This window comes from Triticum urartu, chromosome 2 (assembly GCF_003073215.2).
Source record: "Triticum urartu cultivar G1812 chromosome 2, Tu2.1, whole genome shotgun sequence".
NCBI lineage: Eukaryota > Viridiplantae > Streptophyta > Magnoliopsida > Poales > Poaceae > Triticum > Triticum urartu.
Window position 1 is genome coordinate 10,901,050 of NC_053023.1, and position 24,767 is coordinate 10,925,816.

At 41.7% G+C, this 24,767-nt stretch overlaps 2 pseudogenes; both read left to right on the top strand.

The window, feature by feature from the left end:
• Window positions 1–626: 626 nt before the first annotated feature.
• On the top strand, window positions 627–1,025 carry LOC125540651 (annotated as a pseudogene).
• Window positions 1,026–1,437: 412 nt separating this feature from the next.
• LOC125534738 overlaps window positions 1,438–24,767 on the top strand; it is a 34,364-nt pseudogene continuing 11,034 nt past the window's right edge.

The following is a 24,767-nucleotide window of genomic DNA, read 5'->3' on the forward strand; positions in this document are numbered from 1 at the left end:
GTCTGATTAGGAAACTTTGCAAATGTCAAGAAACTATTTATTGGGAGAAAAGTTGTGACGTGTCTGTTATTTGTTTCCTAAAACAAATTTCACTAATAAGAGAAATCGATTGATTTAGATAAGTTAGGAAAGTTAGATTAAATTGTATTACTTGTTTTCTGAAAATCTGTTATTTGTTTTCTAAGACAAATTTAACCAATAAAAGTAATGATTGATTTACATAATTTAAGGAAGTTACATCTGTGATTTGTTATACGTTAGGAAAGTTCTGGTTGTAATAAAGAGTGAAGAGAAAAAAAAACCGATGGACCATGGTGGGAGGGGGTGGTTTGAGGAGAGACGAAAAAAATCCAGCGAAAATAAACCGCGAAGACTATTCACCAACTCGTCCATTAGAAGTAGAGATGGGACTAGTAGTATTCTCCACCAAGAACTAAGAATAGCTCAGGTGGTAAACTGCCTTGTTGGTAGATTCAGTCAGTTCTTGAGTTGTAAAGTGGAAGTAAATCAAGACGTTTCGATAAGAACTAATGGCATGGATTAATATCTTAAAAAGTAACAGTGTCATGGTGCACGGATGTACGCATACACAGATCAGTTTTACTTATCACTACCCCATGATCGCTATGGCATGGTGCATGAAGAACATCGCGAAGGACTGTTGGGAGCCAGCAAGGTGTTGATATGCTTGTGCCTCGTGACGCTGCTTGTCTTGTCATCTGGTACGAATACTTCGGACCCGCACTTCTCCCGAACAGAATGATCCAAGTTAATTTAGTGTTTTTTTTTGCAAGTAGAAGTTAATTTGGTTGATTGTTAATGTGTATTGTTTTTGGACGTATGCAGAAGAGATGGGATCGGATGCCTGTGACACATCATGGAGCCAGACATGGGACAACGACACATCATGTATCTTCCGCGGCACCTGCAACAAGCCCTGTAGAAGAGAGAACTTTGACAGCGGCATATGCAAAGAAATAAATTATTGCATGTGCTACAGGAACTGCACCACTGAATCCATCTAGCCATATGTGTGCCATTTTCATGGATGCTCGATGGAAGCTATTGCTATGAGTTCATGCGTTATGAATGTAATAAATTAATTAATTTAAGCAGCTCTGTCCATCTATCCATGGTATAATAAAGGATAGATCTTGATGGGGCAATGTTCATTTGCTACAATATTTTTTCCACTGTTCCGAATGCTCACTGGGTGAGAGGTTCTCCATTCAAATTGGCCGAAATGTCAATAGGTTTACAGCATAGGCAGTAGCGGAGCCATCCTTTTGCCTAAGGGCATCTCCAACGCCGACTCTCAAACAATTATCAATCTGTAGGTATTCCCCCGTCCTCTCCTCCCGCCGCCACCGTCCCTCCCGCCGGCCGTCGGCCTCGTGCCCCCTCCCCCCCCTTCCGCCCCTCCCCCATCCCCCCATCATGTCCGCCTCGCGCCGCCTCCCGGGAGGTGGCCGGGGCGGAGCTCGAGCTCCTCTTCCTCGGGCCCCTCCTCCCCCGTCTCTCCCCCCGCCGCCGCCGGCGGGCGCCCCCGGCGCTGGCCCGGGTGGTGCCGGCGGCGACGGGCCTTCTCGTCCCCGTGCGCGCGTGCTCCCTTCCCGGGGCTGGGAGGCGGCGGCGGTGATGCTCGGCCTTGCTGCGGTCCGGCGGCCCTGCGGTGGCGGCCAGCGGGCGTGGTGTCGGCGCCACTCCTTGGCGGCGGGGCGGCGTGGTGGTGTTGGGTGGCCGTCGTCGCGCCCCCGGCCCAGATCTAGGCTCGGCGGGACCCATCTGGGTCCTAGCGGGCCGGCTCCCCGGCGTGGCCTCGTTGTCTGCGGCGCGGTGAGGAGGATGAGCGGCTCGGATACGGGGCGGCGGCGCCGACGGCGTGCCGGCACCAGCGCGAAGGCGGGAGCTTTACGAGCCCACGAGGGCTCGGCCGGGCCTGGTGTGCTCCTGCTATTGCGTCCCGACGGCTACCGTCGCGGACGGTGGAGGTGGGGCCCTCCCGCGTGCCAACGGTGTTGATGCCCTAGTCCCGGCTCTGATTCTTCGTCGTGTTGTCCTCACTCCGCATTGCCATGGTGAGACGGTGATACGTCTCCAACGTATCTATAATTTTTGATTGCTCCATGCTATATTATCTACTGTTTTGGACTATATTGGGCTTTATTTTCCACTTTTATATTATTTTTGGGACTAACCTATTAACCGGAGGCCCAGCCCAGAATTGTTGTTTTTTGCCTATTTCAGTGTTTTGAAGAAACGGAATATCAAACGGAGTCCAAACGGAATAAAACCTTCGGGAACGTGATTTTCTCACCGAACGTGATCCAAGAGACTTGGACCCTGCTCCAAGGAACAAAAGAGGCGGTCACGAGGGTGGGGGGCGCCCCCCCTAGGGCGTGCCCCCCTGCCTCGTGGGCCCCTCGGAGCTCCACCGACGTACTCTTTCCTCCTATATATACCTACGTACCCCCAAACGAACAGAGACGGAGCCAAAAACCTAATTCCACCGCTGCAACTTTCTGTATCCACGAGATCCCGTCTTGGGGCCTGTTCCGGAGCTCCGCCGGAAGAGGGCCGTCATCACGGAGGGCTTCTACATCATCATAGCCTCTCCGATGAAGTGTGAGTAGTTTACCAGACCTTCGGGTCCATAGTTAGTAGCTAGATGGCTTCTTCTCTCTCTTTGAATCTCAGTACAAAGTTCTCCCCCTCTCTTGTGGAGATCTATTCGATGTAAGCTACTTTTTGCGGTGTGTTTGTTGAGACCGATGAATTGTGGGTTTATGATCAAGTCTATCTATGAATAATATTTGAATCTTCTCTGAATTCTTTTATGTATGATTGATTATCTTTGCAAGTCTCTTCGAATTATCCGTTTGGTTTGGCCAACTAGATTGGTAGTTCTTGCCATGGGAGAAGTGCTTAGCTTTGGGTTCGATCTTGCGGTGTCCTTTGCCAGTGACAGAAGGGGCAGCAAGGCACGTATTGCATCGTTGCCATCGAGGATAACAAGATGGAGTTTGTTTCATATTGCATGAATTTATCTCTCTACATCATGTCATCTTGCTTAAAGCGTTACTCTGTTTTTAACTTAATACTCTAGATGCATGCTGGATAGCGATCGATGAGTGGAGTAATAGTAGTAGATGCAGAATTGTTTCGGTCTACTTGTCACGGACGTGATGCCTATATACATGATCATGCCTAGATAATCTCATAACTATGCTCAATTATGTCAATTGCTCAACAGTAATTTGTTCCCCCACCGTAGAATACTTATGCTCTTGAGAGAAGCCACTAGTGAAACCTATGGCCCCCGGGTCTATTCTCATCATATTAATCTCCATCACTTTAATCTTGCTTTGCTTTTTTACTTTGCCTTTTACTTTTACTTTGCATCTTTATACCAAAAATACCAAAAATATTATATCTATCAGATCTCACTCTCGTAAGTGGCCGTGAAGGTATTGACAACCCCTAATCACGTTGGTTGCGAGTAGCTATCCTTTTGTGCAGGTACGAGGGACTAGAGCGTGGCCTCCTACTGGATTGATACATTGGTTCTCAAAAACTGAGGGAAATACTTACGCTACTCTCCTGCATCATCCCTTCCTCTTCGGGGAAAACCAACGCAAGCTCAAGACGTAGCAAGAAGGATTTCTGGCGCCGTTGCCAGGGAGTCTACGCAAAAAGTCAACATACCAAGTACCCATCACAATCCCTATCTCTTGCATTACATTATTTGTCATTTGCCTCTCGTTTTCCTCTCCCCCACTTCACCCTTGCCGTTTTATTCGCCCTCTCTCTCTCTCTATCCTCCCTCTCTATTTGCCTCTTTTTCCCGTTTGCCCTTGTTTGCTCGTGTGCTAGTTTGTTCGCTTTATTTGTCGCGATGGCACAAGATACTACCAAATTGTGTGACTTCACCAATACCAATAATAATGATTTCCTTAGCACTCCGATTGCTCCTCTTGCCAATACTGAATCTTGTGAAATCAATGCTGCTTTGTTAAATCTTGTTATGAAAGATCAATTCGCCGGCCTTCCTAGTGAAGATGCCGCTACTCGTCTGAATAGCTTCGTTGATTTATGTGATATGCAAAAGAAAAAAGATGTCGATAATGATGTCGTTAAATTGAAGCTATTTCCTTTTTCGCTTAGAGATCGTGCTAAAGCTTGGTTTTCGTCTTTGCCTAAAAATAGTATTGATTCTTGGAACAAGTGCAAAGATGCTTTTATCTCTAAGTATTTCCCTCCCGCTAAGATCATCTCTCTTAGAAACGATATTATGAACTTTAAACAACTTGATCATGAACATGTTGCACAAGCTTGGGAGAGAATTAAATTAATGATACATAATTGCCCTACTCATGGTTTGAATTTGTGGATGATTATACAAATTTTTTATGCCGGATTGAATTTTGCTTCTAGAAATCTTTTAGATTCGGCCGCAGGAGGTACTTTGATGGAAATCACTTTAGGAGATATTACTAAGCTCCTAGATAATATTATGGTTAATTATTCTCAATGGCATATTGAAAGAACTTCTAATAAAAAAGTGCATGCGATAGAAGAAATTAATGTGTTGAGTGGAAAGATGGATGAACTTATGAAATTATTTGCTACTAAGAGTGTTTCTTCTGATCTTAATGATATGCCTTTGTCTACTTTGATTGAGAATAATAATGAATCTATGGATTTGAATTTTGTTGGTAGGAATAATTTTGGTAACAACGCTTATAGAGGGATTTTAATCCTAGGCCATATTCTAGTAATCCTTCTAATAATTATGGGAATTCCTACAACAACTCTTATTGAAATTTAAGATGCCCTCTGAATTTGAGAATAGTGTTAAAGAGTTTATGAATTCACAAAAGAATTTTAATGCTTTGCTTGAAGAGAAATTGCTTAAAGTTGATGATTTGGCTAGGAACGTTGATAGAATTTCTCTTGAGGTTGATTCTTTAAAACTTAGAACTATTCCTCCTAAGCATGATATCAATGAGTCTCTCAAAGCCATGAGAATTTCCATTGATGAGTGCAAGGAAAGAACCGCTAGGATGCGTGCTACCAAAGATGCCTTTATTAAAGCGTGTTCTTCCAATTCCTATGAAAATCAAGATGAAGATCTAAAATTTATTGATGTGTCTCCTATTAAATCTTTATTTTGCAATATGAATCTTGATGAAACTGAATATTATCTTCCTTTACCTAGAAGGCGTTCTAGAAATTTGGAGTATTTAGATCTTTGTGATGAAATTGATGAAAGTGGGATTGAAAGAAATAAAAATCTAGATGTTGCTAAACCCACTATATTGGATTTCAAGGAATTTAATTATGAAAGTTTCTCTTTAATTGATTGTATTTCCTTGTTGCAATCCGTGCTAAATTCTCCACATGCTTATAGTCAAAATAAAGCCTTCACCGAACATATTATTGATGCCTTAATGCAATCTTATGAAGAAAAACTTGAGTTGAAAGTTTCTATCCCTAGAAAACTCTATGATGAGTGGGAACCAACTATTAAAATTAAAATTAAAGATCATGAGTTTTATGCTTTGTGTGATTTGGGTGCTAGTGTCTCCACTATCCCCAAAACTTTGTGTGATTTGCTAGATTTCCGTAATTTTGATGATAGCTCTCTAAACTTTCATCTTGCGGATTCTACTATTAAGAAACCTATGGGAAGAATTAATGATGTTCTTATTGTTGCAAATCGTAATTATGTGCCCATAGATTTCATTGTTCTTGATATAGATTACAATCCTTCTTGCCTTATTATTCTTGGCAGACCTTTCCTTAGAACGGTTGGTGCGATTATTGATATGAAGGAAGGGAATATTAGATTTCAATTTCCATTAAAAAAAGGGCATGGAACACTTTCTAAGAAAGAAAATAAAATTGCCATATGAAACTATCTTGAGAGCCAATTATGGATTGCCTACCAAAGATGGCAATACCTAGATCTATCTTTGCTTGTTATGCCTAGCTAGGGGCGTTAAACGATAGCACTTGTTGGGAGGCAACCCAATTTTATTTTTATTCCTTGCTTTTTGCTCCTGTTTAGTATAAATAAAGTATTTAGCCTCTGTTTTGGTTGTGTGTTTTTTGTTTAATTAGCTTTTGTGCCAAGTAGAACCGTTGGGAAGACTTGGGGAAAGTCTTGTTGAACTTGCTGTAAAAAACAGAAACTTTAGCGCTCACGAGAACTGCTATAATTTTTATATGGAGAGTGCTATTTAGTTAATTCTTTTTGATGATTAATAGATAAATTCCTCACATCCAGTAATTTATTTTAGAATTTTTGGGGTTCCAGATCTTGCGCTAGCTACAAATTACTACAGACTGTTCTGTTTTTTGACAGATTCTGTTTTTCGTGTGTTGTTTGCTTATTTTGATGAATCTATGGTTAGTAAAATAGTTTATAATCCATAGATAAGTTGGAATACAGTAGGTTTAACACCAATATAAATAAATAATGAGTTCATTACAGTACCTTGAAGTGGTCTTTTGTTTTCTTTCGCTAACGGAGTTCATGAGTTTTCTGCCTTAAGTTTTGTGTTGTGGAGATTTCAAGTTTTGGGTAAGGATTTGATGGATTTTGGAAGAAGGAGTGGCAAGAGCCTAAGCTTGGGGATGCCCATGGCACCCCCAAGATAATCTAAGGACACCTAAAAGCCAAAGCTTGGGGATGCCCCGGAAGGCATCCCCTCTTTCATCTACTTCTATCGGTAACTTTACTTGGAGCTATATTTTTATTCACCAATATGATATGTGTTTTGCTTGGAGCGTCTTGTATTATTTGTTTCTTTGTTTGTTAGTGTGCCATAGTCATCCTTGCTGTACAAACCTTTTGAGAGAGCCATACATGAATTAAAATTTGATAGAATACTCTATGTGCTTCACTTATATCTTTTGAGCTAAGTAGTTTTGCTCTATGTGCTTCACTTATATCTTTTGAGCTAAGTAGTTTTGCTCTATGTGCTTCACTTATATCTTTTGAGCTATGTAATTTTTCTCTATATGCTTCACTTAGATCTTTTAGAGCATGGTGGTGGATTTGTTTTAAAGAAACTATTGATCTCTCATGCTTCACTTAAATTATTTTGAGAGTCTCTTAATAGCATGGTAATTTGCTTAATAATAATATGCTTGGTATTCAAGATTTGTGAAACTTTCTTTTGAGTGTGTTGAATACTAAGAAAAGATTGAAGCATGATAATTGTTTTGAGATATGGAGGTGATAATATTAAAGTCATGCTAGTTGAGTAGTTGTGAATTTGAGAAATACTTGTGTTGAAGCTTGTGATTCCCGTAGCATGCACGTATGGTGAACCGTTATGTGATGAAGTCGGAGCATGATTTATTTATTGATTGTCTTCCTTATGAGTGGCGGTCGGGGACGAGCGATGGTCTTTTCCTACCAATCTATCCCCCTAGGAGCATGCGCGTAATACTTTGCTTTGATAACTTCTAGATTTTTGCAATAAGTATATGAGTTCTTTATGACTAATGTTGAGTCCATGGATTATACGCACTCTCACCCTTCCACCTTTGCTAGCCTCTCTAATACCGCGCACCTTTCGTCGGTATCATACACCCACCATATACCTTCCTCAAAACAGCCACCATACCTACCTATTATGGCATTTCCATAGCCATTCCGAGATATATTGCCATGCAACTTTCCACCGTTCCGTTTATTATGACACACTCCATCATTGTCATATTGCATATCCCGGTACACCGCCGGAGGTATTCATATAGAGTCATATCTTGTTCTAAGTATCGAGTTGTAATTGTTGAGTTGTAAGAAAAATAAAAGTGTGATGATCATCATTATTAGAGCATTGTCCCAGTGAGGAAAGAATGATGGAGACTATGATTCCCCCACAAGTCGGGATGAGACTCCGGACAAAAAAAGAGGCCAAAGAAGCCCAAATAAAAAAAGAGAGGCCATAAAAAAAGAGAAAAGGCCCAAATAAAAAAATAAAAAAATGAGAGAAAAAGAGAGAAGGGACAATGTTACTATCCTTTTACCACACTTGAGCTTCAAAGTAGCACCATGATCTTCATAGTAGAGAGTCTCTCATGTTATCACTTCCATATACTAGTGGGAATCTTTCATTATAGAACTTGGATTGTATATTCCAATGATGGGCTTCCTCAAAATTACCCTAGGTCTTCATGAGCAAGCAAGTTGGATGCACACCCACTTAGTTTCTTTTTGAGCTTTCATATACTTATAGCTCTAGTGCATCCGTTACATGGCAATCCCTACTCACTCACATTGATATCTATTGATGGGCATCTCCATAGCCTGTTGATACGCCTAGTTGATGTGAGACTTGTTTGGGAACGTAGTAATTTCAAAAAAATTCCTACGCACACACAAGATCATGGTGATGCATAGCAACGAGAGGGGAGAGTATGATCTACGTACCCTTGTAGATCGACAACGGAAGCGTTAGCACAACTTGGTTGATGTAGTCGTACGTCTTCACGGCCCGACCGATCAAGCACCGAAACTACGGCACCTCCGAGTTCTAGCACACGTTCGGCTCGATGACGATCCCCGGACTCCGATCCAGCCGATCCAGCAAAGTGTCGGGGAAGAGTTCCGTCAGCACGACGGCGTGGTGACGATCTTGATGTACTACTGTCGCAGGGCTTCGCCTAAGCACCGCTACAATATTATCGAGGACTATGGTGGAAGGGGGCACCGCACACGGCTAAGAATATGATCACGTGGATCAACTTGTGTCTCTAGGGGTGCTCCCTGCCTCCGTATATAAAGGTTCAAAGGGGGGGTGCGGCCGGCCAGGAGAGGGCGCGCCAGGAGGAGTCCTACTCCCTCTGGGAGTAGGATTCCCCCCCTTTCCTAGTTGGAATAGGATTCGGGAGGGGGGAAAGAGGAGAGAGATAAGGAAGGGGGGCGCCGGCCCCCTCTCCTTGTCCTATTCGGACTAGGGGGGGAGGGGCGCACGGCCCAGCCCAGGCCACATCTCCTCTCTTCCACTAAGGCCCATATACCTCTCGGGGGGGTTCCGGTAACCTCCAGGTACTCCGGTAAAATCCCGATTTCACCCGGAACACTTCCAATATCCAAATATAGGCTTCCAATATATCAATCTTTATGTCTCAAACATTTCGAAACTCCTCGTCATGTCCGTGATCACATCTGGGACTCCGAACAAACTTCGGTACATCAAAATGCATAAACTCATAATATAACTGTCATCGAAACCTTAAGCGTGCGGACCCTACGGGTTCGAGAACAATGTAGACATGACCGAGACACGTCTCCGGTTAATAACCAATAGCGGAACCTGGATGCTCATATTGGCTCCTACATATTCTATGAAGATCTTTTATCGGTCAGACCGCATAACAACATACGTTGTTCCCTTTGTCATCGGTATGTTACTTGCCCGAGATTCGATCGTCGGTATCTCAATACCTAGTTCAATCTCGTTACCGGCAAGTCTCTTTACTCGTTCTGTAATACATCATCTCACAACAAACTCATTAGTTGCAATGCTTGCAAGGCTTTATGTGATGTGCATTACCGAGAGGGCCCAGAGATACCTCTTCGACAATCGGAGTGACAAATCCTAATCTCGAAATATGCCAACCCAACAAGTACCTTCGGAGACACCTGTAGAGCACCTTTATAATCACCCAGTTACGTTGTGATGTTTGGTAGCACACAAAGTGTTCCTCCGGCAAACGGGAGTTGCATAATCTCATAGTCATAGGAACATGTATAAGTCATGAAGAAAGCAATAGCAACATACTAAACGATCGGCTGCTAAGCTAATGGAATGGGTCATGTCAATCAGATCATTCACCTAATGATGTGATCCCGTTAATCAAATAACAACTCTTTGTCCATGGTTAGGAAACATAACCATCTTTGATTAACGAGCTAGTCAAGTAGAGGCATACTAGTGACACTCTGTTTGTCTATGTATTCACACATGTATTATGTTTCCGGTTAACACAATTCTAGCATGAATAATAAACATTTATCATGATATAAGGAAATAAATAATAACTTTATTATTGCCTCTAGGGCATATTTCCTCAGTCTCCCACTTGCACTAGAGTCAATAATCTAGTTCACATCACCATGTGATTCAACACTAAGAGTTCACATCACCATGTGATTAACACCCATAGTTCACATCGTCATGTGACCTATACCCAAAGGGTTTACTAGAGTCAATAATCTAGTTCACATCATTTATGTGATTAACACCCAAAGAGTACTAAGGTGTGATCATGTTTTGCTTGTGAGATAATTTTAGTCAACGGGTCTGTCACATACAGATCCGTAAGTATTTTGCGAATTCTATGTCTACAATGCTCTGCACGGAGCTACTCTAGCTAATTGCTCCCACTTTCAATATGTATCTAGATCGAGACTTAGAGTCATCCAGATTTGTGTCAAAACTTGCATCGACGTAACTTTTTACGACGAACCTTTTGTCACCTCCATAATCGAGAAATATTTCCTTATTCCACTAAGGATAATTTTGACCAATGTCCAGTGATCTACTCTTAGATCACTATTGTACTCCCTTGCTTAACACAGTGTAGGGTATACAATAGATCTGGTACACATCATGGCATACTTTATAGAACCTATGGCTGAGGCATAGGGAATGACTTTCATTCTCTTTATATCTTCTGCCGTGGTCGGGCTTTGAGTCTTACTCAATTCCATACCTTGTAACACAGCCAAGAACTCTTTCTTTGACTGTTCCATTTTTGAACTACTTCAAAATATTGTCAAGGTATGTACTCATTGAAAAAACTTATCAAGCGTCTTGATCTATCTCTATAGATTTTGATGCTTAATATGTAAGCAGCTTCACCGAGGTCTTTCTTTGAAAAACTTCTTTAAAAACACTCCTTTATGCTTTGCAGAATAATTCTACATTATTTCCGATCAACAATATGTCATTCACATATACTTATCAGAAATGATGTAGTGCTCCCACTCACTTTCTTGTAAATACAGGCTTCACCGCAAGTCTGTATAAAACTATATGCTTTGATCATACTATCAAAGCGTTTATTCCAACTCCGAGAGGCTTGCACCAGTTCGTAAATGGATCGCTGGAGCTTGCACACTTTGTTAGCTCCTTTTGGATCGACAAAACCTTCCGGCTGCATCATATACAACTCTTCTTCCAGAAATCCATTCAGGAATGCACTTTTGACATCCATTTGCTGGATTTCATAAAATGCAGCAATTGCTAACATGATTCGGACAGACTTAAGCATTGCTACGGGTGAGAAGGTCTCATCATAGTCAATCCCTTGAACTTGCCGAAAACCTTTTGCGACAAGTCAAGCTTTATAGACAGTAATATTACCGCCAGTGTCAGTCTTCTTCTTGAAGATCCATTTAATTTCAATGGCTTGCCGAACAACGGGCAAGTCAACCAAAGTCCATACTTTGTTCTCATACATGGATCTCATCTCAGATTTCATGGCCTCAAGCCATTTCGCGGAATCTAGGCTCATCATCGCTTCCTGATAGTTCGCAAGTTCGTCATGGTCTAGTAACATGACTTCCAGAACAGGATTATCGTACCACTTTGGTGCGGATCTCACTCTGGTTTACCTATGAGATTCGGTATTAACTTGATCTGAAGTTACATGATCATCATCATTAGTCTTCCTCACTAATTGGTGTAGTAGTCACAAGAACAAATTTCTGTGTTGAACTATTTTCCAATAAGGGAGAAGGTACAATTACCTTATCAAGTTTTCTACTTTCCTCCCACTCACTTCTTTCGAGAGAAACTCCTTCTCTAGAAAGGATCCATTCTTAGCAACGAATGTCTTGCCTTCAGATCTGTGATAGAAGGTGTACCCAATAGTCTCCTCTGGGTATCCTATGAAGACATATTTCTCCGATTTGGGTTTGAGCTTATCAGGATGAAACTTTTTCATATAAGCATCACAATCCCAAACTTTAAGAAACGACAACTTTGGTTTCTTGCCAAACTACAGTTCAGATTGTGTCGTCTCAACGGACTTAGATGGTGCCCTTTTAAACGTGAATGCAGCTGTCTTTAATGCATAACCCCAAAACGATAGTGGTAGATCGGTAAGAGACATCATAGATCGCACCATATCTAATAAAGTACGGTTATGACGTTCGGACACACCATTATGCTGTGGTGTTCCAGGTGGCGTGAGTAGTGAAACTATTTCACATTGTTTTAACTGAAGGCCAGACTCGTAACTCAAATATTTTACCTCTGCGATCATATCGTAGAAACTTTTATTTTCTAGTTACGATGATTCTCCATTTCACTCTGAAATTCTTTGAACTTTTCAAATATTTCAGACTTGTGTTTCATTAAGTAGATATACCCATATCTGCTTAAGTCATCTGTGAAGGTGAGAAAATAACGATATCCGCCACGAGCCTCAATATTCATCGGACCACATACATCTGTATGTATGATTTCTAACAAATCTGTTGCTCTCTCCATAGTACCGGAGAACGGTGTTTTTGTCATCTTACCCATAAGGCACAGTTCGCAAGTACCAAGTGATTCATAATCAAGTGGTTCCAAAAACCCATTAGCATGGAGTTTCTTCATGCGCTTTACACCAATATGACCTAAACGGCAGTGCCACAAATAAGTTGCACTATCATTATTAACTTTGCATCTTTTGGTTTCAATATTATGATTATGTGTATCACTACGATCGAGATCCAACGAACTATTTTCATTGGGTGTGTAACCATATAAGGTTTTATTCATGTAAACAGAACAACAATTTATTCTCTTACTTAAATGAATAACCGTATTACAATAAACATGATCAAATCATATTCATGCTTAACGCAAACACCAAATAACACTTATTCAGGTTCAACACTAATCCCGAAAGTATAGTGAGTGTGCGATGATGATCATATCAATCTTGGAACCACTTCCAACACACATCGTCACTTCACCCTTAACTAGTCTCTGTTTATTCTGCAACTCCCATTTCGAGTTACTAATCTTAGCAACTGAACTAGTATCAAATACTGAGGGGTTGCTATAAACACTAGTAAAGTACACATCAATAACATGTATATCAAATATACTTATGTTCAGTTTGTCATCCTTCTTATCTGCCAATCACTTGGGGTAGTTCCGCTTCCAGTGACCAGTCCCTTTGCAGTAGAAACACTTAGTCTCAGGCTTAGGACCAGACTTGGGCTTCTTCACTTGAGCAGCAACTTGCTTGCTGTTCTTCTTGAAGTTCCCCTTCTTCCCTCTGCCCTTTTCTTGAAACTAGTGGTCTTGTCTACCATCAACACTTGATGTTTTTCTCGATTTCCACCTTCGTCAATTTCCGCATTACGAAGAGCTTGGGAATCGTTTCCGTTATCCCTTGCATATCATAGTTCATCACGAAGTTCTACTAACTTGGTGATGGTGACTAGAGAATTCTGTCAATCACTATCTTATCTGGAAGATTAACTCCCACTTATTCAAGCGATTGTAGTACTCAGACAATCTGAGCACATGCTCACTAGTTGAGCGACTCTCCTCCATCTTTTAGCTATAGAACTTGTTGGAGACTTCATATCTCTCAACTCGGGTATTTGCTTGAAATATTAACTTCAACTCCTGGAACATCTCATATGCTCCATGACGTTCAAAACGTCTTTGAAGTCCCAATTCTAAGCCATTAAGCATGGTGCACTAAACTATCAAGTAGTCATCATATTGAGCTAGCCAAACGTTCATAACGTCTGCATCTGCTCTTGCAATAGGTCCGTCACCTAGCGGTGCATCAAGGACATAATTCTTCTGTGCAGCAATGAGGATAAACCTCAGATCACGGATCCAATCCGCATCATTGCTACTAACATATTTCAACACAATTTTCTCTAGGAACATATCAAAATAAACACAGGGAAGCAACAACGCGAGCTATTGATCTACAACATAATTTGCAAAATACTACCAGGACTAAGTTCATGATAAATTTAAGTTCAATTAATCATATTACTTAAGAACTCCCACTTAGATAGACATCCCTCTAATCCTCTAAGTGATTACGTGATCCAAATCAACTAAACCATGTCCGATCATCACGTGAGATGGAGTAGTTTCATTGGTGAACATCGCTATGTTGATCATATCTGCTATATGATTCACGCTCGACCTTTCGGTCTCCGTGTTCCGAGGCCATATCTGTATATGCTTGGCTCGTCAAGTATAACCTGAGTATTCTGCGTGTGCAACTGTTTTGCACCCGTTGTATTTGAACGTAGAGCCTATCACACCCGATCATCACGTGGTGTCTCAGCACGAAGAACTTTCGCAACGGTGCATACTCAGGGAGAACACTTCTTGATAATTAGTGAGAGATCATCTTATAATGCTACCGTCAATCAAAGCAAGATAAGATGCATAAAAGATAAACATCACATGCAATCAATATAAGTCATATGATATGGCCATCATCATCTTGTGCTTGTGATCTCCATCTTCGAAGCACCGTCGTGATCACCATCGTCACCGGCGCGACACCTTGATCTCCATCGTTGCATCGTTGTCGTCTTGCCAATCTTATGCTTCCACAACTATCGCTACCGCTTAGCGATAAAGTAAAGCATTACAGCATGATTGCATTGCATACAATAAAGCGACAACCATATGGCTCCTGCCAGTTGCCAATAACTCGGTTACAAAACATGATCATCTCATACAATAAAATTTAGCATCATGTCTTGACCATATCACATCACAACATGCCCTGCAAAAACAAGTTAGACGTCCTCTACTTTGTTGTTGCAAGTTTTACGTGGCTGCTACGGGCTTAAGCAAGAACCAATCTTACCTACGCATCAAAAACACAACGATAGTTTGTCAAGTTGGTGTTGTTTTAACCTTCGCAAGGACCGGGCGTAGCCACACTCGGTTCAACTAAAGTTGGAGAAACTGTCACCCGCTAGCCACCTTTGTGCAAAGCACGTCGGGAGAACCGGTCTCGCGTAAGCGTACGCGTAATGTCGGTCCGGGCCGCTTCGTCCAACAATACCGCCAAACCAAAGTATGACATGCTGGTAAGCAGTATGACTTATATCGCCCACAACTCACTTGTATTCTACTCGTGCATATAACATCAACATATAAAACCTAGGCTCGGATGCCACTGTTGGGGAACGTAGTAATTTCAAAAAATTTCCTACGCACACACAAGATCATGGTGATGCATAGCAACGAGAGGGGAGAGTGTGATCTACGTACCCTTGTAGGTCGACAACGGAAGCGTTAGCACAACGTGGTTGATGTAGTCGTACGTCTTCACGGCCCGACCGATCAAGCACCGAAACTACGGCACCTCCGAGTTCTAGCACACGTTCAGCTCGATGACGATCCCTGGACTCCGATCCAGCAAAGTGTCGGGGAAGAGTTCCGTCAGCACGACGGCGTGGTGACGATCTTGATGTACTACTATCGCAGGGCTTCGCCTAAGCACCGCTACAATATTATCAAGGACTATGGTGGAAGGGGCACCGCACACGGCTAAGAATATGATCACGTGGATCAACTTGTGTCTCTAGGGGTGCTCCCTGCCTCCGTATATAAAGGTTCAAGGGGGAGGCCAAGGGGGGGGAGTCCTCCTCCTAGTGGAGTAGGACTCCCCTTTCCTAGTCCAATTAGGATCTTAAGGGGGAAGAAAGAGAGGGAGAGGGAGAGGGAAAGGGGGCCGTGCCCCCCCTCCTAGTCCTATTCGGACTCCCCATGAGGGGGGGGGGCGGCGCCACCTCTTGGGCTGCTGCCCTCTCTCTCCCCTCAGGCCCAATAAGGCCCATTACTTCCCCGGGGGGTTCCGGTAACCCCTCCGGCACTCCGGTTTTATCCGAAATCACCCGGAACACTTCCGGTGTCCGAATATAGCCGTCCAATATATCAATCTTTATGTCTCGACCATTTCGAGACTCCTCGTCATGTCCGTGATCACATCCGGGACTCCGAACTAACTTCGGTACATCAAAATGCATAAACTCATAATAACTGTCATCGTAACGTTAAGCGTGCGGACCCTACGGTTCGAGAACAATGTAGACATGACTGAGACAAATCTCCGGTCAATAACCAATAGCGGGACCTGGATGCCCATATTGGCTCCTACATATTCTACAAAGATCTTTATTGGTCAGACCGCATAACAACATACGTTGTTCCCTTTGTCATCGGTATGTTACTTGCCCGAGATTCGATCGTCGGTATCCAATACCTAGTTCAATCTCGTTACCTGCAAGTCTCTTTACTCGTTCCGTAATACATCATCTCGCAACTAACTCATTAGTTGTAATTCTTGCAAGGCTTATGTGATGTGCATTAGCGAGAGGGCCCAGAGATACCTCTCCGACAATCGGAGTGACAAATCCTATTCTCGAAATACGCCAACCCAACATCTACCTTTGGAGACACCTGTAGAGCTCCTTTATAATCACCCAGTTACGTGGTGACGTTTGGTAGCACACAAAGTGTCCCTCCGGCAAACGGGAGTTGCATAATCTCATAGTCATAGGAACATGTATAAGTCATGAAGAAAGCAATAGCAACATACTAAACGATCGGGTGCTAAGCTAATGGAATGGGTCATGTCAATCAGATCATTCACCTAATGATGTGATCCCGTTAATCAAATAACAACTTCTTTGTTCATGGTTAGGAAACATAACCATCATTGATTCAACGAGCTAGTCAAGTAGAGGCATACTAGTGACACTAAGTTTGTCTATGTATTCACACATGTATTATGTTTCCGGTTAATACAATTCTAGCATGAATAATAAACATTTATCATGATATGAGGAAATAAATAATAAATTTATTATTGCCTCTAGGGCATATTTCCCTTCAGTTACTATACCTTTTACCACACTTGTGCTTCAAAGTAGCACCATGATCTTGATGATAGAGAGTCTCCTATGTTGTCACTTTCATATACTAGTGGGAATTTTTCATTATAGAACTTGGCTTGTATATTCCAATGCTGGGCTTCCTCAAAATGCCCTAGGTCTTCATGAGCAAGAAAGTTGGATGCAGACCCACTTAGTTTATTTTTGAGCTTTCACATACTTATAGCTCTAGTGCATCCGTTGCATGGAAATCCCTACTCACTCACATTGATATCTATTGATGGGCATCTCCATAGCCCGTTGATATGCCTAGTTGATGTGAGACTATCTTCTCCTTTTTTTTCTCCACAACCACCACTCTATTCCACCTATAGTGCTATATCCATGGCTCACGCTCATGTATTGCGTGAAGATTGAAAAAGTTTTGAGAATGTCAAAAGTATGAAACAATTGCTTGGCTTGTCATCGGGGTTGTGCATGATTTAAATACTTTGTGTGGTGAAGATAGGGCATAGCCAGACTATATGATTTTGTAGGGATAACTTTCTTTAGCCATGTTATTTTGAGAAGACATAATTGCTTAGTTAGTATGCTTGAAGTATTATTATTTTTATGTCAATATGAACTTTTGTCTTGAATCTTTCGGATCTGAATATTCATGCCAAAATTAAGAAGAATTACATTAAAATTATGTTAAGTAGCACTCCGCATCAAAAATTCTGTTTTTATCATTTACCTACTCGAGGACGAGCAGGAATTAAGCTTGGGGATGCTTGATACGTCTCCAATGTATCTATAATTTTTGATTGCTCCATGATATATTATCTACAGTTTTGGACATTATTGGGCTTTATTATGCACTTTTATATTATTTTTGGGACTAACCTATTAACCGGAGGCCCGGACCAGAATTGCTGTTTTTGCCTATTTTAGGGTTTCGAAGAAAAGGAATATCAAACGGAGTCCAAACAGAATGAAACCTTCGGGAACGTGATTTTCTCAACGAACAAGACCCAGGAGACTTGGACCCTATGTCAAGACACAAAAAAGGAGGCCACGAGGTAGGGGGCGTGCCTACCCCCCTACCCCCCAGGCGCGCCCTCCACCCTCGTGAGCCCCCTGTTGCTCCACCGACGTACTCCTTCCTCCTATATATACCCACGTACCCCCAAACGATCAGATACGGAGCCAAAACCCTAATTCCACCGCCGCAACTTTCTGTATCCACGAGATCCCATCTTGGGGCCTGTTCCGGAACTCCGCCGGAGGGGGCATCGATCACGGAGGGCTTCTACATCAACACCATAGCCCCTCCGATGAAGTGTGTGTAGTTTACTTCAGACCTACGGGTCCATAGTTGGTAGCTAGATGGCTTCTTCTCTCTTTTTGGATCTCAATACAATGTTCTCCCCCTCTCTTGTGGAGATCTATTCGATGTAATCTTCTTTTTGCGGTTTGTTTGTTGAGACCGATGAATTGTGGGTTTATGATCAAGTCTATCTATGAACAATATTTGAATCTTCTCTGAATTCTTTTATGTATGATTGGTTATCTTTGCAAGTCTCTTTGAATTATCAGTTTCGTTTGGCCTACACTAGTAGAAAAAGGGTCAAACGTGAAGCACATTAGCGCCGGTTTGAATTTGAGCCGGCACAATGGTACCATTAGTGCCGGTTCGAACGGCTATGCATTAATGTCGGTTCGTGTTGAACCTTTAGTACCGGTTCGTGCCACGAACCGATACTAAAGGGGTGATGGCAGGCTGGCGTCAGGCCGGGGCCCCACGATCACCTTTAGTACCGCTTCGTGTCACAAACCGGTACTAAAGGGCCAACCTTTAGTACCGGTTTGTGCCACGAACCGGTACTAAAGGGGTCTGACCTATAGTACCGGTTTGTGACACAAACCGGCACTATAGGGCAATTTTCAAACTCTACCCCCCCCCTCGCGTGTCGCCATTTCAGTTCTGAAAAAATCAAAAGAAAATGATAAAAACTTCAAAAAATAAAATCCTTCGAGAGGTAGTTATATTACTACATCTACTAGTTAGGAAAATTTGAAAACTTAAATTTGGACATGTTTTGCAAAAAGTGTAGGGAAAATGTAAAACGGCTATAACTTTTGCATACGATGTCGGAAAAAAACGTATACTATATCAAAAAATTCAGCACGAAAATCCGCATCCGATGGAGACCGCCTATGGCCTGGTTGCAATTTTTTAGAATCCTCAAATTCCAAAAGGAAAAAAAGATATGGTCAAATTTCAGTTTTTTTTAAATTTTTTTTGTTAAATCTGGTCAAACTACTTATTCAAGAAGTATTAATGTTACTACATAATTATTCAAGAATATTAGTGTTACTAAATAATTATTTCAATTTTTTGAATTTTGGTCAAATCTGGTCAAACTATGGTCAAACTATGGTCAAACTTATTCAAGAAATATTAGTGTTACCAAATAATTACTGTTTTTTAGAATAATAGTTTCAAACTCAAATAATGAAATGTGTGACTTCATGCTCAAGCTAAACTCCTGAGGGTTAATAGGATTGACATCTTACTATTGTCAGGAAAACAACAAGTGCAGACTTGGAAACGAAGGAGAATAGAACCCGAAAGTTAAGCGTGCTCGGGCTGGAGTAGTGAGAGGGAAGGGTGACCGGTCGGGAAGTTAGATGATTTGGAATGAGTGATCCACACTTGAGCAGTTGAGAGAGGTGATTAGAGACTAGATCACCAAATAATTAAGAAAAATTAAAAATCGAAAAATAATAAAAAAAATCAAAAAAAAAACCAACCGGTACTAAAGGTCCCCCATACCAGGGCGCGAGCTCACGCCACGTGGTGGCACTTTAGCGCCGGTTCGTGCCGAACCAGTACTAAAGGGGGGCCTTTAGTGCCCACCAATTAGTGCCGGTTATGGAACCGGCACTAAAGGCCCTTACGAACCGGTTTTAAAGCTCCGTTTTCTACTAGTGCTACTAGATTGATCTTTCTTGCAATGGGAGAAGTGCTTAGTTTTGGGTTCAATCTTGCAGTGTCCTTTCCCAGTGACAATAGGGGCAGCAAGGCACGTATTGTATTGTTGCCATCGAGGATAACAAGATGGGGTTTTCATCATATTGCATGAGTTTATCCCTCTACATCACGTCATCTTGCTTAAGACGTTACTCTGTTTTTAACTTAATACTCTAGATGCATGCTGGATAGCGGTCGATGAGTGGAGTAATAGTAGTAGATGCAGGCAGGAGTCGGTCTACTTGTCTCGAACGTGATGCCTATATACATGATCATACCTAGATTTTCTCATAACTACGCTCAATTCTGTCAATTGCTCAACAGTAATTTGTTCACCCACCGTACAATACGTATGCTCTTGAGAGAAGCCACTAGCAACAATTATGGCGATACAAGTCATACTGCTTACCAGCATGTCACACTTTGGTTCGGCGGTATTGTTGGATGAAGCGGCCCGGACCGACATTACGCGTAAGCTTACGCGAGACTGGTTCTACCGACATGCTTTGCACACAGGTGACTGGCTAGTGTCAGTTTCTCCAACTTTAGTTGAACCGAGTGTGTCTACGCCCGGTCCTTGAGAAGGTTAAAATAACACTAACTTGACGAACTATCGTTGTGGTTTTGATGCGTAGGTAAGAACGGTTCTTGCTCAGCCTGTAGCAGCCACGTAAAACTTGCAACAACAAAGTAGAGGACGTCTAACTTGTTTTTGCAGGGCATGTTGTGATGTGATATGGTCAGGGCATGATGCTATATTTTATTGTATGGGATGATCATGTTTTGTAACCGAGTTATCGGCAACTGGCAGGAGCCATATGGTTGTCGCTTTATTGTATGCAATGCAATCGCCCTGTAATGCTTTACTTTATCACTAAGCGGTAGCGATAGTCATAGAAGCATAAGTTGGCGAGACGAAAACGATGCTACGATGGAGATCAAGGTGTCACACCGGTGACAATGGTGATCATGACGGTGCTTCGGAGATGGAGATCACAATCACAAGATGATGATGGCCATATCATATCACTTACATTGATTGCATGTGATGTTTTTCTTTTATGCATCTTATCTTGCTTTGACTAACGGTAGCATTATAAGATGATCTCTCACTAAATTATCAAGATATAAGTGTTCTCACTGAGTATGCACCATGGCAAAAGTTCTTCGTGCTGAGACAACACGTGATGATCGGGGGTGATAGGCTCTATGTTCAAATAGAACGGGTGCAAAACAGTTGCACACGCGGAATACTCAGGTTAAACTTGACGAGCCTAGCATATAACAGATATGGCCTCAGAACACTGAGACCGAAAGGTCGAGCGTGAATCATATAGTAGATATGATCAACATAGTGATGTTCACCATTGAAACTACACCATATCACGTGATGATCGGACATGGTTTAGTTGATTTGGATCACGTGATCACTTAGAGGATTAGAGGGATGTCTATCTAAGTGGGAGTTCTTAAGTAATATGATTAATTGAACTTTAATTTATCATGAACTTAGTCCTGGTAGTATTAGCATATCTATGTTGTAGATCAATAGCTCGCGATGTTGCTCCCCGTTTATTGTGTTCCTAGAGAAAAACTATGTTGAAAAATGTTAGTAGCAATGATTCGGATTGGATCCGTGATCTGAGGATTATCCTTATTGCTGCACAGAAGAATTATGTCCTTCAAGCACCGCTAGGTGACAGACCTATTACAGGAGCAGATGCAGACGTTATGAACGTTTGGCTAGCTCAATATGATGACTACTCGATAGTTTAGTGCACCATGCTTAACGGCTTAGAATCGTGGCTTCAAAGACGTTTTGAATGCCATGGAGCATATAATATGTTCCAAGAGTTGAAATTGGTATTTCATACTCATGCCCGTGTCGAGAGGTGTGAGACCTCTGATAGTACTTTTCCTACAAGATGGAGGAGAATAGCTCAACCAGTGAGCATGTGCTCAGATTGTCTGAGTACTACAATCGTTTGAATCAAGTGGGAGTTAATCTTCCAGATAAAATAGTGATTGACAGAATTCTCTAGTCACCATCACCAAGTTAGTCGAACTTCATGATGAAGTATAGTATGCAAGGGATGATGAAAACGATTCCTGAGCTTTTCATGATGATGAAAATCGATGAAGGTAGAAATCAAGAAAGAGCATCAAGTGTTCATGATTAACAAGACCACTAGTTTCAAGAAAAAGGGCAAAGGGAAAGAAAGGGAACTTCAAGAAGAACAGCAAGTAAGTTGCTGCTCAAGTGAAGAAGCCCAAGTCTGGACCTAAGCATGAGACTAAGTGCTTCTACTGCAAAGGGACTGATCACTGGAAGCGGAACTACCCCAAGTATTTGGCAGATAAGAAGGATGGCAAAGTGAACAGTGCTATATTTGATATACATGTTATTGATGTGTACTTTACTAGTGTTTATAGCAACCCCTCGGTATTTGATACTGGTTTAGTTGCTAAGAGTAGTAACTCGAAATGAGAGTTGCAGAATGAACAGAGACTAGTTAAGGGTGAAGTGACGATGTGTGTTGGAAGTGGTTCCAAGATTGATATGATCATCATCGCACACTCCCTATACTTTCGGGATTAGTGTTAAACCTAAATAAATGTTATTTGGTGTTTGCGTTGAGCATGAATATGATTTGATCATGTTTATTGCAATACGGTTATTCATTCAAGAAGCGATGGTGAGCCCAGATTCCGCGAAATGGCTTGAAGCCATGAAATCTGAGATGGGATCCATGTATGAGAACAAAGTGTGGACTTTGGTTGACTTGCCCGTTGATCGGCAAGCCATAGAAAATAAATGGATCTTCAAGAGGAAGACGGACGCTGATAGTAGTGTTACTATCTACAAAGCTAGACTTGTCGAAAAAGGTTTTGACAAAGTTCAAGGTGTTGACTATGATGAGATTTTCTCACTCGTAGAGATGCTTAAGTCTGTCAGAATCATGTTAGCAATTGCCAAATTTGATGAAATATGGCAAATGGATATCAAAACTACATTCCTGAATGGATTTCTAGAAGAAGAGTTGTATATGATGCAACCAGAAGGTTTTAACGATCCAAAGGGTGCTAACAAAATGTGCAAGCTCCGGCGATCCATATATGGACTGGTGCAAGCATCTCGGAGTTGGAATATACGCTTTGATGAGTTGATCAAGCATATGCAGACTTGCGGCGAAGCCTGTATTTACAAGAAAGTGAGTGGAGCTCTGTAGCATTTCTGATATAATATGTGGATGACATATTGCTGATTGGAAATGATATGGAATTTCTGGATAGCATAAAAGGATACTTGAATAAATTTTTTTCAAAGAGAGACCTCGGTGAAGCTACTTACATATTGAGCATCAAGATCTATAGAGATAGATCAAGACGCTTGATAAGTTTTTTCAATGAGTACATACCTTGACAAGATTTTGAAGTAGTTCAAAATGGAATAGTCAAAGAAGGAGTTCTTGCCTGTGTTGCAAGGTGTGATGTTGAGTAAGACTCAAAACCCGACCACGGCAGAAGATAGAGAGAGAATGAAAGTCATTCCCTATGCCTCAGCCATAGGTTCTATAAAGTATGCCATGCTGTGTACCAGACCTATTGTATACCCTGCCCTGAGTTTGGCAAGGGAGTACAATAGTGATCTGGAGTAGATCACTGGACATTGGTCAAAATTATCCTTAGTGGAATGAGGATATGTTTCTCAATTATGGAGGTGACAAAAGGTTCGTCGTAGAGGGTTACGTCGATGCAAGTTTTGACACTGATCGAGATGACTCTAAGTCTCAATCTGGATACATATTGAAAGTGGGAGCAATTAGCTAGAGTAGCTCCGCGCAGAGCATTGTTGACATAGAAAATTGCAAAATATATACGGATCTGAATGTGGCAGGCCCGTTGACTAAACTTCCCTCACAAGCAAAACATGATCACACCTTAGTACTCTTTGGGTATTAATCACATAGCGATGTGAACTAGATTATTGACTCTAGTAAACCCTTTGGGTGTTGGTCACATGACGATGTGAACTATGGGTGTTAATCACATGGTGATGTGAACTATTCATGTTAAATCACATGGCGATGTGAACTAGATTATTGACTCTAGTGCAAGTGGGAGACTGAAGGAAATATGCCCTAGAGGCAATAATAAAGTTATTATTTATTTCCTTATTTCATGATAAATGTTTATTATTCATGCTAGAATTATATTAACCGGAAACATAATACATGTGTGAATACATAGACAAACAGAGTGTCACTAGTATGCCTCTATTTGACTAGCTCGTTGAATCAAAGATGGTTAAGTTTCCTAGCCATAGACATGAGTTGTCATTTGATTAATGGGGTCACATCATTAGGAGAATGATGTGATTGACTTGACCCATTCCGTTAGCTTAGCACTTGATCGCTTAGTTTGTTGCTATTGCTTTCTTCATGACTTATACATGTTCCTATGACTATGAGATTATGCAACTCCCTTTTACCGGAGGAATACTTTGTGTGCTACCAAACATCACAACGTAACTGGGTGATTATAAAGGTGCTCTACAGGTGTCTCCGAAGGTACTTGTTCGGTTGGCGTATTTCGAGATTAGGATTTGTCACTCCGATTGTCGGAGAGGTATCTCTGGGCCCACTCGGTAATACACATCACTTAAGCCTTGCAAGCATTGTAACTAATGAGTTAGTTGCGGGATGATGTGTTATGGAACGAGTAAAGAGACTTGCCAGTAACGAGATTGAACTTGGTATTGAGATATCGACGATCGAATCTCGGGCAAGTAACATACCGATGACAAAGGGAACAAACGTATGTTGTTATGTGGTTCGACCG